Raw genomic sequence first — 14,682 nt, forward strand, 5'->3', positions numbered from 1 at the left:
TGTTGGGAGACTGTTGATTACTGCTTCAATCTCATTGCTTGTTATTGGTCTGTTCAGGTTTTCTATTTCTTCTTGGTTTATTCTCAATAGTTTTAATGAGCCCTTTTGTCCATTACCTCCTGGTTTTCAATTTTGTTGGTACATAATTGTTTATAATAGTTTCTAGTAATTCTTTCATTTCTGTGGTATCAGTTGTAATGTCTCCTTTTTTGTTCTGATTTTGGTTAATTGGATTCTCACTCTTTTTTTTTGTTAACTTAGCTAATGTTTGTCTATTTTGTTTATCTTCTCAAAAAAAACACAACTGTTTGTTTCATTGATATTTTGTATTTCTTTTGTGTCTGTATTTCATTTAGTTCTGCTCTGATCTTATTTATTTCTTTCCCTCTACTAATTTGGGAGTTGGATTGTTCTTATTTTTCTGGTTCTTTGAAGTGTAGTGTTAGTATGTTTATCAGAAATTGTTCTATTTTTCAATAAACTTCCTTATTAGTACAGCTTTTGCAGTATTCCACTGGCATTGCTATGATGTGTCTTTATTTACATTAGTTTCAAGAACTTTCTGGATTTCCTTTTTGATTTCTTCTTGAACCCATAGGTCATTTGGGAGCAAGTTGTTTAATTTTCATGAAGTTGTAATTAGTTTCCAGAGTTTTGCTGGTTATTTATTTCTAGTTTTAATCCATTTTGGTATGAAAAGATACTTAAATGAATTCAAGTTTTTAAAATTTTTTGAGACTTGAAAAGATTTTTAAAATTTGTTGTGATGTAACATGAGGTCTGCCCTGGAGAATGTTCCATGAGGTGATGAAAAGAATGTACATTCTGTAGTTGTTGGATGAAATTTTCTGTAGATATTTGCCAAGTTCAACTGGTAAAAAGTGTAGTTTAAATCCTGTGTTTTCTGTTGATTTGTTGCTTAGAAGATCTGTGCAATGTTGAGAGAGGGTTGTTCAGGTCTCCATGTATTATTGTATTATGGTCTATCTCTTTCTTTAGGTCTAATGGTGTTTGCTTTATATATCTGGGTGCTTCAGTGTTGGGTGCATATAGATTTATGATTATTACATCTTCTTGTTGGATAGATCCCTTTATCATTATATAGCAGTCTTCTTTGTCTCTTTTTATGGTTTTTGGTTTAAAGTCTATTTTATCTTATATAAGAATAGCTACTCCTGCTCATTTTTGGTTTCCATTTGTGTGGTATATGTTTTTCCATCCCTTCACTAGTCACCTGTGTGTGTCTTTACAGGTGAAGTGAGTCTCTGGAAGACAGGATATAGTTGGGTCTAGCTTGTTAAACCAATTTGTCAGTCTGTGTCTTTTGAGTTGGGAGTTTAATCCATTTACATTTAGGGTTGTTATTGAAAGGTTTTGTCTTACTTCTGGCATTTTGTTGATTTTCCTTTGGATGTTTTAAATACCTTTTGTTCCATTCTTCCCCTTTTACTGTTTGTCTTTGATATTTGTTGTTTTTTGAGGTGATAAGGTTTAGTTCCTTATTCATTCTTGTGTGCATTTTTGTTCTACCAGAGAGTTTTGTTCTTTCTTCTGTATTTTTGGTAGTGATTATTGCTTTTTGGATTCCAGCTGCAAGACTCCCTTGAGGATTTCTTACAGTGCTGGTCATGTGGTTGTAAACTCCTGCAGTTTTTGTTTGTCTTGGAAATACCCTATTTATCCCTCATTTTTGAAGGATAGCCTTGCTGTATATAGTATTCTTCACTGGCAGTATTTTTTTTCAATATTTTGAATATATTAATCCATTTCCTTCTGTCCTGTAGAGTTTCTGTTGAGAAGTCTGCTCATAGTCTGATGGGGACTCCCTTACAGATGACTTGATGCTTTTTTCCTGCAGTTTTTAAGATTCTTTCTTTGTCTTTGAGCTTTGCCAATTTGACCACAATGTGCCTCAGAGAGAATCTTTTTGGATTGAATCTGTTAGGGGATCTTTGAGCCTCCTGGATCTGAATATCTGTGTCTCTTTATATATCTGGGAACTTTTTTATTATTTCATTGAGTAGGTTTTTTATACCTTTTCCTTTCTCCTCCCCTACTGGAACACCCATGACCAAAATATTTGTGCACTTAAGGTCATCTACTAGCTCTCTTATATTTCCCTTCATTTAATTATTTTTACTCTTTCTTCTTTTTCTTCTTGTTTTTTGGTCCACCTGGATTATTTCTAAAAGTCTATCTTCAGGGTCAGAAATACTTTCTTCTGCTTGCTCTAACTTACTGCTTAAGCTCTCAGTTTTGATTTTTATTTCATCAAATAAATTCTTCAGTTCCAGGAGTCCTGCTACATTCTTTTTTAAGATATTAATCTTTTTGTAAATTTTCCCTTTCATATCTTGCTTTTTCTTTTCTTGTTTCATTGTGTTGTCTAACTGAGTCTTCTCATATCTCATTGAGTTTCCTTATGATTGTTGCTCAGGGGCCGGCCCGTGGCTCACTTGGGAGAGTGCGGCACTGGTAGCGCCGAGGACATGGGTTCAGATCCTATATAGGGATGGCTGGTATGCTCACTGGCTGAGCATGGTGCAGACCACACTGTGCCAGGGGTTGCTATCCCCTTACCAGTCAAAAAAAAAAAAAAAAGATTGTTGCTCAGAATTCCTTTTCAGTCATTTCAAAGATTTTCTGCTCTAGAGGCTCTGGTACTTGAGAATTACTATGTTCATTTGGTTGTGTCATATTTTCTTGTTTTTTCATATTTTTAGTATTTCTTCATTGATGTCTGGTCATCTGGTAGAGAAGTTGCTTCTTCTACTACACAAGGGTGGTATTTGTGTGGAGAAATTCCTTCTCTTTTCTTGTACTCCACTGCTGATGACACTGAATTTGTAAATGCAGTTGAGTGGTCAGTGGGCTGCCTGCACTGTGTCTGTGGCTGTTACTGAGGTGGCAAGATGCCCTTGCAGCAGTGGTGGTGGCTGTGGTGTCATAACCATGCAGAAGCAGTGTTTGTGGCAGTGGTGGGGGCTATGGTTCCCAGGTGCACTCTTGCCTTCTGTCAGGCAGGAGGCTGTCCATGGCTCCTGGAGAGGACCCTGGATGCACTCCTGCCTTCTTGGAAAGCATATCTTTAAATGAAATCATTTGACACTCTTTAAAGCTTATTGTTTTGAATTTGTTAGAATGTGTTCATATTTTGGTTGAAATAAAGAGAAGACAATACTTATACTCTTGTAAGTGATTACAAAATTAAATGAGTAAAAATTGAAATGAAAGAGTTCATACAGGTGGTGTGAAAGAAATTTTTAAGTTGTAGTGAAACGTTATGCTCAGTTTTATCCACAAATATGCAATATATCCATAGATTCTATTGAATCTCAAACCAAGGTTATTAAGAATACAATCTCATAAATTGAATATACATTTCATTAACAATGCTTTTAGAACCTTATGAAGCAGTAATGAGGAAATGCAAATGAAAAGATTAATATGGAATAAATATGGCTGGAAACAGTCTTCTTATCATAGAGGCGGGAATTCTTGAAAAATTGTACTAATATCAACAGAGGAGAACACAGGGACTGTATGCTTGGCATTGATTTCATATATGTTATGATAGTATACATCTGATTATCAGTAGCATTTATAGTGTTTAGTGAAGTAGACATTTCATGGCCCTTGATGTAATAAGCATACAGAGAATGATATGAACAACAAAGTGGGAAATTTAATAGAGAAGTATCAGGAAGATTATTGTCAAATCAATGAAAAATGCTCTAATCTCTCATTGTTGATAATTAATGCAAAACCTCCTCCCCAAAATGACACAACAAAAATCTTAACAGATGGTAAATCATCTTAATCAGGCAAATTAAGAGATCACACATTTAAAAAATAAAATAGTAGCCCATTTGACATGCACTGTAATTACATTGGATATATTGCTTTCAATAAACGATAAAGGACAAATTAACATTAGTCGTGCCAACTAATTTTCGAAATCTGCTTTTAAGGCTTATAATTAAAATTCTAAATTATTACTGTCACAAATTAACAGTTTTAATGTAATGCAGACATTGTAATCATCAGTGTTTAGCTGTTTCTTTTAAATGGATTGTCTAATGCAAATTTAAACAATATCCACCTCAGTAAGCAGTAAATACTAGTAGCCTTTTCTGTGTTGCTAAAGTAAAGTGTACAAGGCAGAGTGCTGTGTTATAAGTTTTTTTTTTTTCAAACAGGAAAACAAAGCTTGGCTCACAAGAGAAATGGTGCAATTGGTAAAGGAGTAATCATGTTTGCCTCACCTAAAGCAGTGAGAGGCTTGGAATATAATTGTTTAAAATCTTCCAACTTAACAAACAACAAAGGACAGTACAGTTCCTGTGCTACAGTGGTGAGTTCCCTGGGCTTACTGTAGGAGAATGAATCTTTTAGCCAGCGAGTGAGTCCACTTGGCTTCCAGAACTTCACAGTCTAGCAAATACATGAATTGAACACAGGAACTTATTTAATTCTCACAATTTACTAATTGATTTTTATCATATGGTCTTTCAGGGAAATTAATTTTAAGACATTTATTACATGTTTGGAGTTTTATCAAATTCCACTGGAGGTCATTCATGTTTAACTGTACAGATGCAAAGTGATGTTTTGTGGTCATCTGTCTTCATTTTTCTGTCTCATGTCATATGTTTCCTTCTAAGTCAATGGTTTTGTATTTCACACTTAAGGAAACACTGCCGTTAAAGAGTACAACACAAACAGCAAAGTAAAATAATACAATAATAAGATAAAGACTGATTGTATTAGTACATTTCTGTTGCTTATAATAAAATACATGAAACTGGGTGATTTATAAAGAAAATGAATTTATTGCTTACAGTTTCCAGTCACTTTTGGTGAAAGATTTCTTTGTTGGTGACTTCAGTGACAGTAGTGTATCACATTGTGAAATGGTAGAGCAGAGAGAGATCAACCTCTCATGTGCTCTCCTTTTTAAATCCCTCAGAACCATGCCGCTGGCCATCATTATTAACCTATTCAGTGCAGCACAGTCCTGCAATCTAATCACCTCTTCAAGTCCCCAGCTTTCACTTACCATAATAGGATTTCCCACCCTCAACAGTTACAGTGGGGATTAAGTTTTAGGGGACATTCAACCCAAGGCATTGACAATATGATGTTTTAATAATAAAATTCACTTTTATATAATAGATGAAGACTTGATTGTGAAATGTGTAAAATAAGATCTATGTTCAGAGGTAGTATTTCCTTTTTTTAAAAAAAAAAGTAGAAATGAATAAGATATACTTGAAAATCTTGGATTTAAATGAGTATTGGTGATAATCAATCAAAAATTATATAGAAACTTATTTATCAGTACGATTATCAATTGTTTTTTGCATAGACTATTTTACTGAAAAAAGTATTTACAATTCCAATATACTTTTAATCTCCAATACAATTTTAATTATGATAGTCTCAGTGTAAATTAGCAAAGGCTTATTTCTAGAATTTTGGGAGGGGAGTTGGGACAGCAGGAAAAATCTTTACCAATTTATGAGATTCTTCAAAATTATGATGGCAAAATTTATAATTGTATTCTCATTTATAATTGCCAAATTAGAATTAGAAATAATATAATGGCAGTATATGAAATAGTATAAAAAACCTCATCGGACTCTTTCTGAATCTTCTTATCTACTCTCTACAATAACAGTACCACCATTCGTATTAAGCTCAATGACATCTTTAATTCCTTATTGATAATCCTATCCTCCTGAAAATGGAGAGGATAGTGACTACGATGATGGTGATGATGGTGATGATGATGATGTCAGACTCACTTATTGCAAACGATACTGGTGAGAATAAAATGAGGAAATGAAAATGTCTTTTAAACTACAAAATACTCCCTCTATATATTATTTATTTAAAGCTGAGTTTGTTCTTGTTAATTGGAGAGTTATTGGGATGTGAAATTTATCTTAAATCACTCGCAAACTATGTCACTTCAGCAAGATAATTTCAAAAATAACTTCCTTTTTATCACGTTAGCATACATCTGTATATTTGTTTAAAATATTTTGTATTTTTTGCAGCCCTAGTGCCTAGAAGAAGGCTGCTGCTTAATTTGTCTTTTCTTAGCAATAAACTCATAAACCTGGAAAAATACTTGCTTTGAACACTTTCTTCTGCAGTAACTCAATGTCTTATCGTGGAAGACGTTTAATTCAAGTAGCTGAACAGCACACTTTAGCCGCAGAGAGAGATATTGCACTTCTTTCCTTCTCACTGTATGAGATTTTCAAGGCTATCCCGACTCCATAATAGAATTTGTTAGCCACTTCACAGCCAAGAAAGTTGACATGTGCCATGACATCATCTCTTCCCACTCTTTAACATACCACCTTTCATTAATCATCTAAAATAGCCTTCCCCAACAAGCATCACTTCTATGGATTCTAAAAGTAGTGTGTTCACCTTCCAGCACAATTCCTACGTCTTTACAGTTTTGGGATTGGACTGATTTTTCACATTTTTAGAGCTTCTCTAAGATACCCTGAATCATATACAAAAGGAAATGTGAATCATTTACTATGAACCCTTCAAGGAATTTCTGTTTTCCGGCAACTTGCAGTCTCACTTCCACATGATATTTCACTGTTTTCATATTAGTGAACATTTAAACTATTTAACAACTTTGGTTGTTACTTAATGACTATCTAACCAAATAAGGCCTATTACACTGATACACTGGGTCTCACAGAGTATATTTGCTTCTTCGTTCTTTTAGTTTAGTTTTGTTTCCATCTCAAAGAAGACTCACTTCTCTTCTCCAGAATAATCTCTTTTCTTACTTCTATCTATTGATCAAGAACCTAGAATGTATATTCAGTTCTTATCATAGAGGTGAGAATTCTTGGAAAATTGTACTAATATCAACTGAGGAGATATGTATTTCTTGCCCCATTAATTTTTCATTCTTGCAAATACATTTTAGTTCACTTCTGCACCAAAGAAGCCATCCTAGATACTCAGGGATTGACAGACCAGCCAGAGCATCCTCGAGTAACACATTTACACACGAACACTAGCATACACAAATTATACAAAAGGACTATTAAATGTAGTCTAAGTGTGCAAACTTATTTGCAGTTGTAGAGAGTAAGAATAGAAATTACAAAGTTATTAAAGTTACGAGACTTACAATCAAATTTCAAAACTGCCATTGATTGTGTGACAGCAACTTTTGTCTTCTCTCTTAATTTCATTCACAATCTATATTTTGTGCTGTGGTTGTACACTATTGGGTTTATCACTTCACATCCTACCTTTTAAACCCCTTGTCATAACATCCTGGATTTGGTGTAGGGTTTATGTTATTCCTCTACTTATAGATTTAGAATTATTTCCTATTGTCCTTTTGTTTTATCTTTTTCATTTTTTTTTGACCAAATCCTTTCAGATAAGTCTTTTTTTTTTTTAATTGTTAATTAAAAAAAGCCTTAAGTCACTGGCAAAAGTGTTAGTCACAACAGTGATAGCTGAAATGTAGCTAAGCACAGTGCTGACATTGTTTGTTGACAATTTTGTTGGATGTTGCAACAGCCATGAAGTAGGGATAACAGAGAAATGACCATGGAATTTTGTTGACTGATAGACTTTATTCGAGGAAAGTAGCCAGACAGACCAGATAAATATCATAAACACCATCCAAACATACTCTTACTGATATAGGGTGGAGTATAATAACTTAAATATCCACTCACTGCATAAAAGACATGCCCCACAAAACCATTATAAACACAGTTTTCAGGAAATAATTTTTAAAAGAAGGTGTTTATAATGAACTCTTTAGTTCTGTCATCAATTTCAGTACAGAGTTTTATGTGAACGTGAATGAAGGAGTTAAGCTGTACAGGGTATCTGAAAGAAGTGGTAGACTGATGGCCATGACTTAAAAGAAAAACAGTGAATAAACAGACTGCAAGAACAGTAAGGAGCAAATTTTTAAATAGGTTTGAATATTTTATTTACATATCAAATTGTTACTCTCATCTTTTGTGCTGGGAAAAATTAACATTGCCTAAAAATATGAATGTGAAAATGTCAGATGTAGGAAAGCAATTATACAAATGTAAGTGTTTCCTGAAGATCAATAAAAATTATGTAACCATGAATTTATTTGGGGATAAAAACGCAAACCCTAACAGTACTGACTGTGTGGAACTCGAGGATGAGATATATTATTTTGCACATTATGTGATCCTCATTCTTTTTTCATTAGAAATCTTTATGTAGATGTATAACTGGAAATATAATTTCATGTCTTTTTAAAATCATGCGTTAGTTTTTCATTTATGTTAAACTGACAAAAATCATACTCTATTTGATACTCTTGATCAAATAAAAAAAATATTCTTAAAACATGAAGTGATGAAGCATAAAATAACACCATTAAGTTTCTTAAAAGCACAGAATCACATTCCAGATACATTATTTCTAAGTTCAGCATTGATGCTGATATCACATTTTTTTCGCCAAGTGTGTATAGCAGTTTCAGAAATTTGATATTTTGAAGGGATACTTGAACTCTCCAAAGCTTCATTCATTGACATATTATTGCACATATTTCTATCATGATCACCTGAGTGAAATATTATATCCATTTTTCCTTCAAGGAAATTTCATTGACCCTGTTTGCAGTAATATAAGATAGATGAGTTCTTATTTTCAGTTCTTACTATTATAAAATTTGGGGATCTGCCTTATCGACTTTTGTTGGATGTCTCTGAAAATATAATGAGAGGGAAAGCAAACATATTTTTTGTTAGAGGGGACTTCGAAACCAGCCAGCACATTGAAGTTTTGAAAATTTTATCAGTTCTAATATCTTAATATCTTTTAAAAGAAGCATTCATTATCTTGCAGTTTCGATTCTGAGATATTATTGATCAAGGTATTATTTTTTTTACCATTTGACCTTATGACAAAACTATATAATAAAAATAGCAAAACTAATAGATAAAAAAGCAAACATTCTGCACAAATAGAATTATATAGAGACAATAATGACAAAATTACAATCTATATATCAGCATATGACAATAAAAATTGTATCAAATATGTTGAAATTTTTCACAACCTTAAAAGTCATTTAGTATGCCTGAATACTGTTTCCGAATAATCAATTTAGATTTTCATATTTGCTTTGGAATTTCAAATGTATCTTTCAAATTTCTTTTAGTAATGGAATATTTATTTAAAATTTTAAACAAATATAAATAAACAATAAATATCTAAATAAAACACTAAATTTAAATATTTCTTCCTCTTTTTAATACTGGGCCTGTATGATATTGGAGGAACCAGTAAATATTAACACTGAGGATTTTTCTATATTAAATGGTATGCTTTCAGGTGAAGATAGTAGTTATCCTATTTTTCAAATGTATTTATTATAGTTGACAAAAATTGAATATGTTTGTTATGTACAATATGATGTTTTGAAATATGTATATGTGTGGAATGTCGAAATCAAGGTAATTACATTTATTGATTTGCGTATGTAGAACCAACCATGCATCCCTGGGATGAATCCCACTTGATCGTGATGAATAATTTTTCGAATGTGTTGCTGTATTCTGTTTGCTAGTATTTTAGTGAGGATTTTTGCATCTATATTCATCAAGGATATCGGCCTGTAGTTCACCATATTAATAAACTCAAACACAAGGACCATATGATCATCTCTATAGATGCTGAAAAAGCATTTGATAAAGTTCAGTACTCATTCTTGACAAAGACCCTCTATAAGTTAGGCACAGAGGGAAAGTATCTCAACATAATTAAAGCCATATATGGTAAACCCACTGCCAATATCATCCTGAATGGAGAAAAGCTGAAAGCTTTTCCTTTAAGAACAGGAACTAGGCAAGGATGCCCACTCTCACCACTCCTATTCAACATAGTGTTGGAAGTACTAGCCAGAGCAATCAGAGAAGAGAAGGAAATAAAGGGCATCCAGATTGGAAAAGATGAAGTCAAACTGTCCCTGTTTACAGATGACATGATCCTATATATCGAACAGCCTAAAACCTCTACAAAAAACTGCTGGAATTGATAAATGATTTCAGCACAGTAGCAGGATACAAAATCAACACTCAAAAATCAGTAGCATTTCTTTTCTCCAATAGTGAACATGCAGAACGAGAAATCAAGAAAGTCTGCCCATTTACAATAGCCACCAAAAAAATAAAATACTTAGGAATTGAGTTAACCAAGGAGGTGAAAAATCTCTATCATGAGAACTACAAACCACTGCTGAGAGAAATTAGAGAGGATACAAGAAGATGGAAAGATATCCCATGCTCTTGGATTGGAAGAATCAACATAGTGAAAATGTCCATACTACCCAAAGTGATATACAAATTCAATGCAATCCCCATCAAAATTCCAAAGACATTTTTCTCAGAAATGGAAAAAACTATCCAGTCATTTATATGGAACAATAAAAGACCACGCATAGCCAAAGCAATGCTGAGCAAAAAAAAATAAAGCTGGAGGCATAACACTACCTGACTTTAAGCTATACTACCAAGCTATAATAACCAAAACAGTATGGTACTGGCATAAAAACAGACACACTGACCAATGGAATAGAATAGAGAATCCAGAAATCAACCCACACACTTACTGCCATCTGATCTTTGACAAAGGCACCAAGCCTATTCACTGGGGAAGGGACTGCCTCTTCAGCAAATGGTGCTGGGATAACTGGATATCCATATGCAGGAGAATGAAACTAGATCCATACCTCTCACCGTATACTAAAATCAACTCAAAATGGATTAAGGATTTAAATATACACCCTGAAACAATAAAACTTCTTAAAGAACACATAGGAGAAACACTTCAGGAAATAGGACTGGACACAGACTTCATGAACACGACCCCAAAAGCATGGGCAACCAAAGGAAAAATAAACAAATGGGATTATATCAAACTAAAAAGCTTCTGCAAAGCAAAAGAAACAATTATCAGAGTTAAAAGACAACCAACAGAATGGGAGAAAATATTTGCAAAATATACATCTGACAAAGGATTAATATCCAGAATATACAAGGAACTCAAACAACTTTACAAGAAGAAAACAAGCAACCCAATTAAAAAATGGGCAAAAGAGCTAAGCAGGCATTTCTCTAAGGAAGATAAACAAATGGCCAACAGACATATGAAAAAATGCTCAACATCACTCAGCATCCGGGAAATGCAAATCAGAACCACACTGAGATACCACCTAACCCCAGTTAGGATGGCTAAAATCCAAAAGACTCTGAACGATAAATGCTGGCGAGGTTGCGGAGAAAAAGGAACTCTCATATATTGTTGGTGGGACTGCAAAATGGTGCAGCCTCTATGGAAAATGGTATGGAGGTTCCTCAAACAACTGCAGATAGATCTACCATACGACCCAGCTATCCCACTGTTGGGAATATACCCAGAGGAATGGAAATCATCAAGTCGAAGGTATACCTGTTCCCCAATGTTCATCGCAGCACTCTTTACAATAGCCAAGAGTTGGAACCAGCCCAAATGTCCATCATCAGATGAGTGGATATGGAAAATGTGGTACATCTACACAATGGAATACTACTCAGCTATAAAAACGAATGAAATACTGCCATTTGCAACAACATGGATGGACCACGAGAGAATTATATTAAGTGAAACAAGTCAGGCACAGAAAGAGAAATACCACATGTTCTCACTTATTGGTAGGAGCTAAAAATTAATATATAAATTCACACACACACACACACACACACACACACACACACACAAAACCAGGGGGGGGGGAAGAAGATATAACAACCATAATTACTTGAATTTGATACGACAAGCAAACAGAGGGGACATTGTTGGGGGGGAGGGGGAGGGAGAAGGGAGGGAGGTTTTGGTGATGGGGAGCAATAATCAGCCACAATGTATATCGAGAAAATAAAATTAAAAATAAATAAATAAATAAATAAAGGTAATTAATATATGAATTAACTCACATACTTATTTTTGTGGTGAGAATACTTAAAATTTATCTTATAAATTTTTAAGAATACAATACATTATTATTAATGATAGTTGCCATGTTGTGCAGTAGATCTCTTGAACTTATTCCTCCTATCCAAGTGAGATTTGGTGTCCTTTAAGCAACATCTCCGCAACCGCCTCCCAGCCTCTGGCAACCACCACTCCACTCTCTACTTCTATGAGGTTCAGTTTTTTAGACTCCACATAGAAGCGAGATCATGCGGTATTTGTCTTTCTATGCCTGGCTTATTTCACTTGACATAGTGTCCTCCAGATTCATAGACGTTGTTGCAGATGATGAGATTTCCTTCTCCTTAAAGGATAAATAGTATTCCATATTACCATATGCCACATTTCTTTATCCATTCATCTGTTGATGGACACGGAGGTTGACTTCTTATCTTGAATATTGTGAATAATATTGCAATGAATGGAATTGTAACTAGTAACTGCTTAATAGAAATGAATTTATTACCTCACATAACTGTGCAGTTAATCATTTACTGGGTTTCATCTCCAATATTCACCCTTTCAGTATGGACTTCACGATAATAGACAGTATTCCCTTAAGCATGTCTCCCATGATAATAAGCTTTTTCAGTAGAGGGTGCTGGAGGGACATGGCAGGGAGGCAGTTCCTCCTGCTAGTTCTGGTGGCTGCACCTGCAGCAGCTGTGTAGGGAGGAAGGAGGTCATGGAGCGGTGCTCTGCCCCAGCTACAAGGCTGAGTGCCAACAGTACAACAATCTTGCAGCCCCAGACCTGCTGGTGATGACTTTTCCATTTGACAACTTGGCATAGACACCATGTGCCCCAGACCTCCTCTACCATGTACTCCAGGCCTTCTGTCTACATTGGAGCCCCACTCCCTCTGCTTGTGTGTCCCCTCCCTCCAAGTTTATCTCCTGCAGCCCATCCTGAAGAGAACAGCCCACTGCAAACCTCCTGCCACCACTGGCTTCCTTCCCTTCTGCACATTGGTGTACCTGGACACTGGCACACTTGTGCCCCAAAGGTTGCATTTTGCTGCCTAGCAGCTGTACACCAGCTCTGCCCTGGGCAAACCAGCAAAATTTTCTGTCATTCATTGGCTTGCAACTACAACTTCTCTAATGAAATCAGAGACCCAGCCTTGGTGGGAAGGGGCCCTTCCAAGACTGTCCATCCTTGGGTATACTCCCTCAGCACTAGAATAACATATCATATTGTTACTTTTTATTATACTATAATAATTACTTATATTAACCCTCTGCTGTTTAAATCACCATGTGGGTTATGACTGAACCCAGACTGGCACAGTAATATAAGAGCATATCATAAGATAGAGTTTTAAGTAGTGTTGGATAATTCAGCGCCTCCAAGACTTCAAGGAACTCCTGCTAAATGAATGCAAAGGGAACATGAAGTAAGGAGTGAAATCAGGAAGCTATGGTCTCATGACCAGCTATAAAAATGGAGACAGCAAAGTCGTGCATGTATATGTTCTTTCATGCATATACCTGAACAGGTTTAGCATCCCTAATTTTTGAAATCTGAAATGCTCAAAAATTCAAAACATTTTAAGCACCAATGTGATGCTCAAAGGAAATGCTTATTGGAGGATTTTGGATTTTCAGATTAGGGATGCTTAACTGTTTAAGTATCGGCAAATATTCCAAAATCCCCCCCCCCCCAAAAAAAAGAAGAAAAGAAAAAGAAATCCAAAACACTTCTCGTCCCAAGCATTTTGAATAAGGAAGACTCAACCTGTACTATCTAATTTCCCTCTATGCTATCCCAACAATGCAATCACACAGAATAGGACAAAAAGAAGTATAGGGCATTTGTCTCCTTACTGTGGGTTGCTCCATTTTAGGGTGAGGGTGGGCATACCATTGATTGTATGAAGCATGATTTTATCACTCTGAATGATAATGTTGTTATTGTTGTGGTATGGATGTTTAGCTAAGTAGGACTGTATGGTGCATTACAAATAGTATCACATATTTCTACCATCCCAGATTGCATACCTCTATTCGTGGTGACTTTGCCTTTTCTCCCATCAGTAGATGGAATCTTGAATGTGGGCTGGCCCAGTGTCTTACTTTGACTTGACATAATGCTGCTGATTGTAGCTTTCCAACTTCTGAGATGAGGTCTTTAGAAAACCTGTAGCCTCCACTTTCACTCTTTGGATTGATACTATAAAACGAAACTGGCCTGAGCCTTCCATGAACTTGACTTACATGGCAGAGGACTCAGGTGTTGCCACTCACCTGCCAGTATTACCTGTCAAACATGGAAATGAGACCATGTGTACCTTCCATCCAATTGGATGTGTCTGCGTCAGTAAGCCCAGGTGAAAACAAAAGTGGACCCATCTAACCAAAGCGCAGAATCCTGAGGAATAATAAGTCATGGTCTTAAGGCATTGAGTTAGCAAAAGCTAACTGAAACCAAGTGTGTGTGCATGGGTAGGTGTTCGTGTTGACAAAGAAGCAGACTGTGCTGGGTCATATTCTCTGTGGCTGATTAAGCATAATTGCCACACTGTCCTACAGTCTGTGCTGCATCACAATCTGAGAAAGTGCATTCACATGGAGCAGTTGTCCCTGCAGATTGCACACAGACTGTAAAACACCTGGGAGGGTT

This window comes from Cynocephalus volans, chromosome 7, assembly GCF_027409185.1.
Source record: "Cynocephalus volans isolate mCynVol1 chromosome 7, mCynVol1.pri, whole genome shotgun sequence".
NCBI lineage: Eukaryota > Metazoa > Chordata > Mammalia > Dermoptera > Cynocephalidae > Cynocephalus > Cynocephalus volans.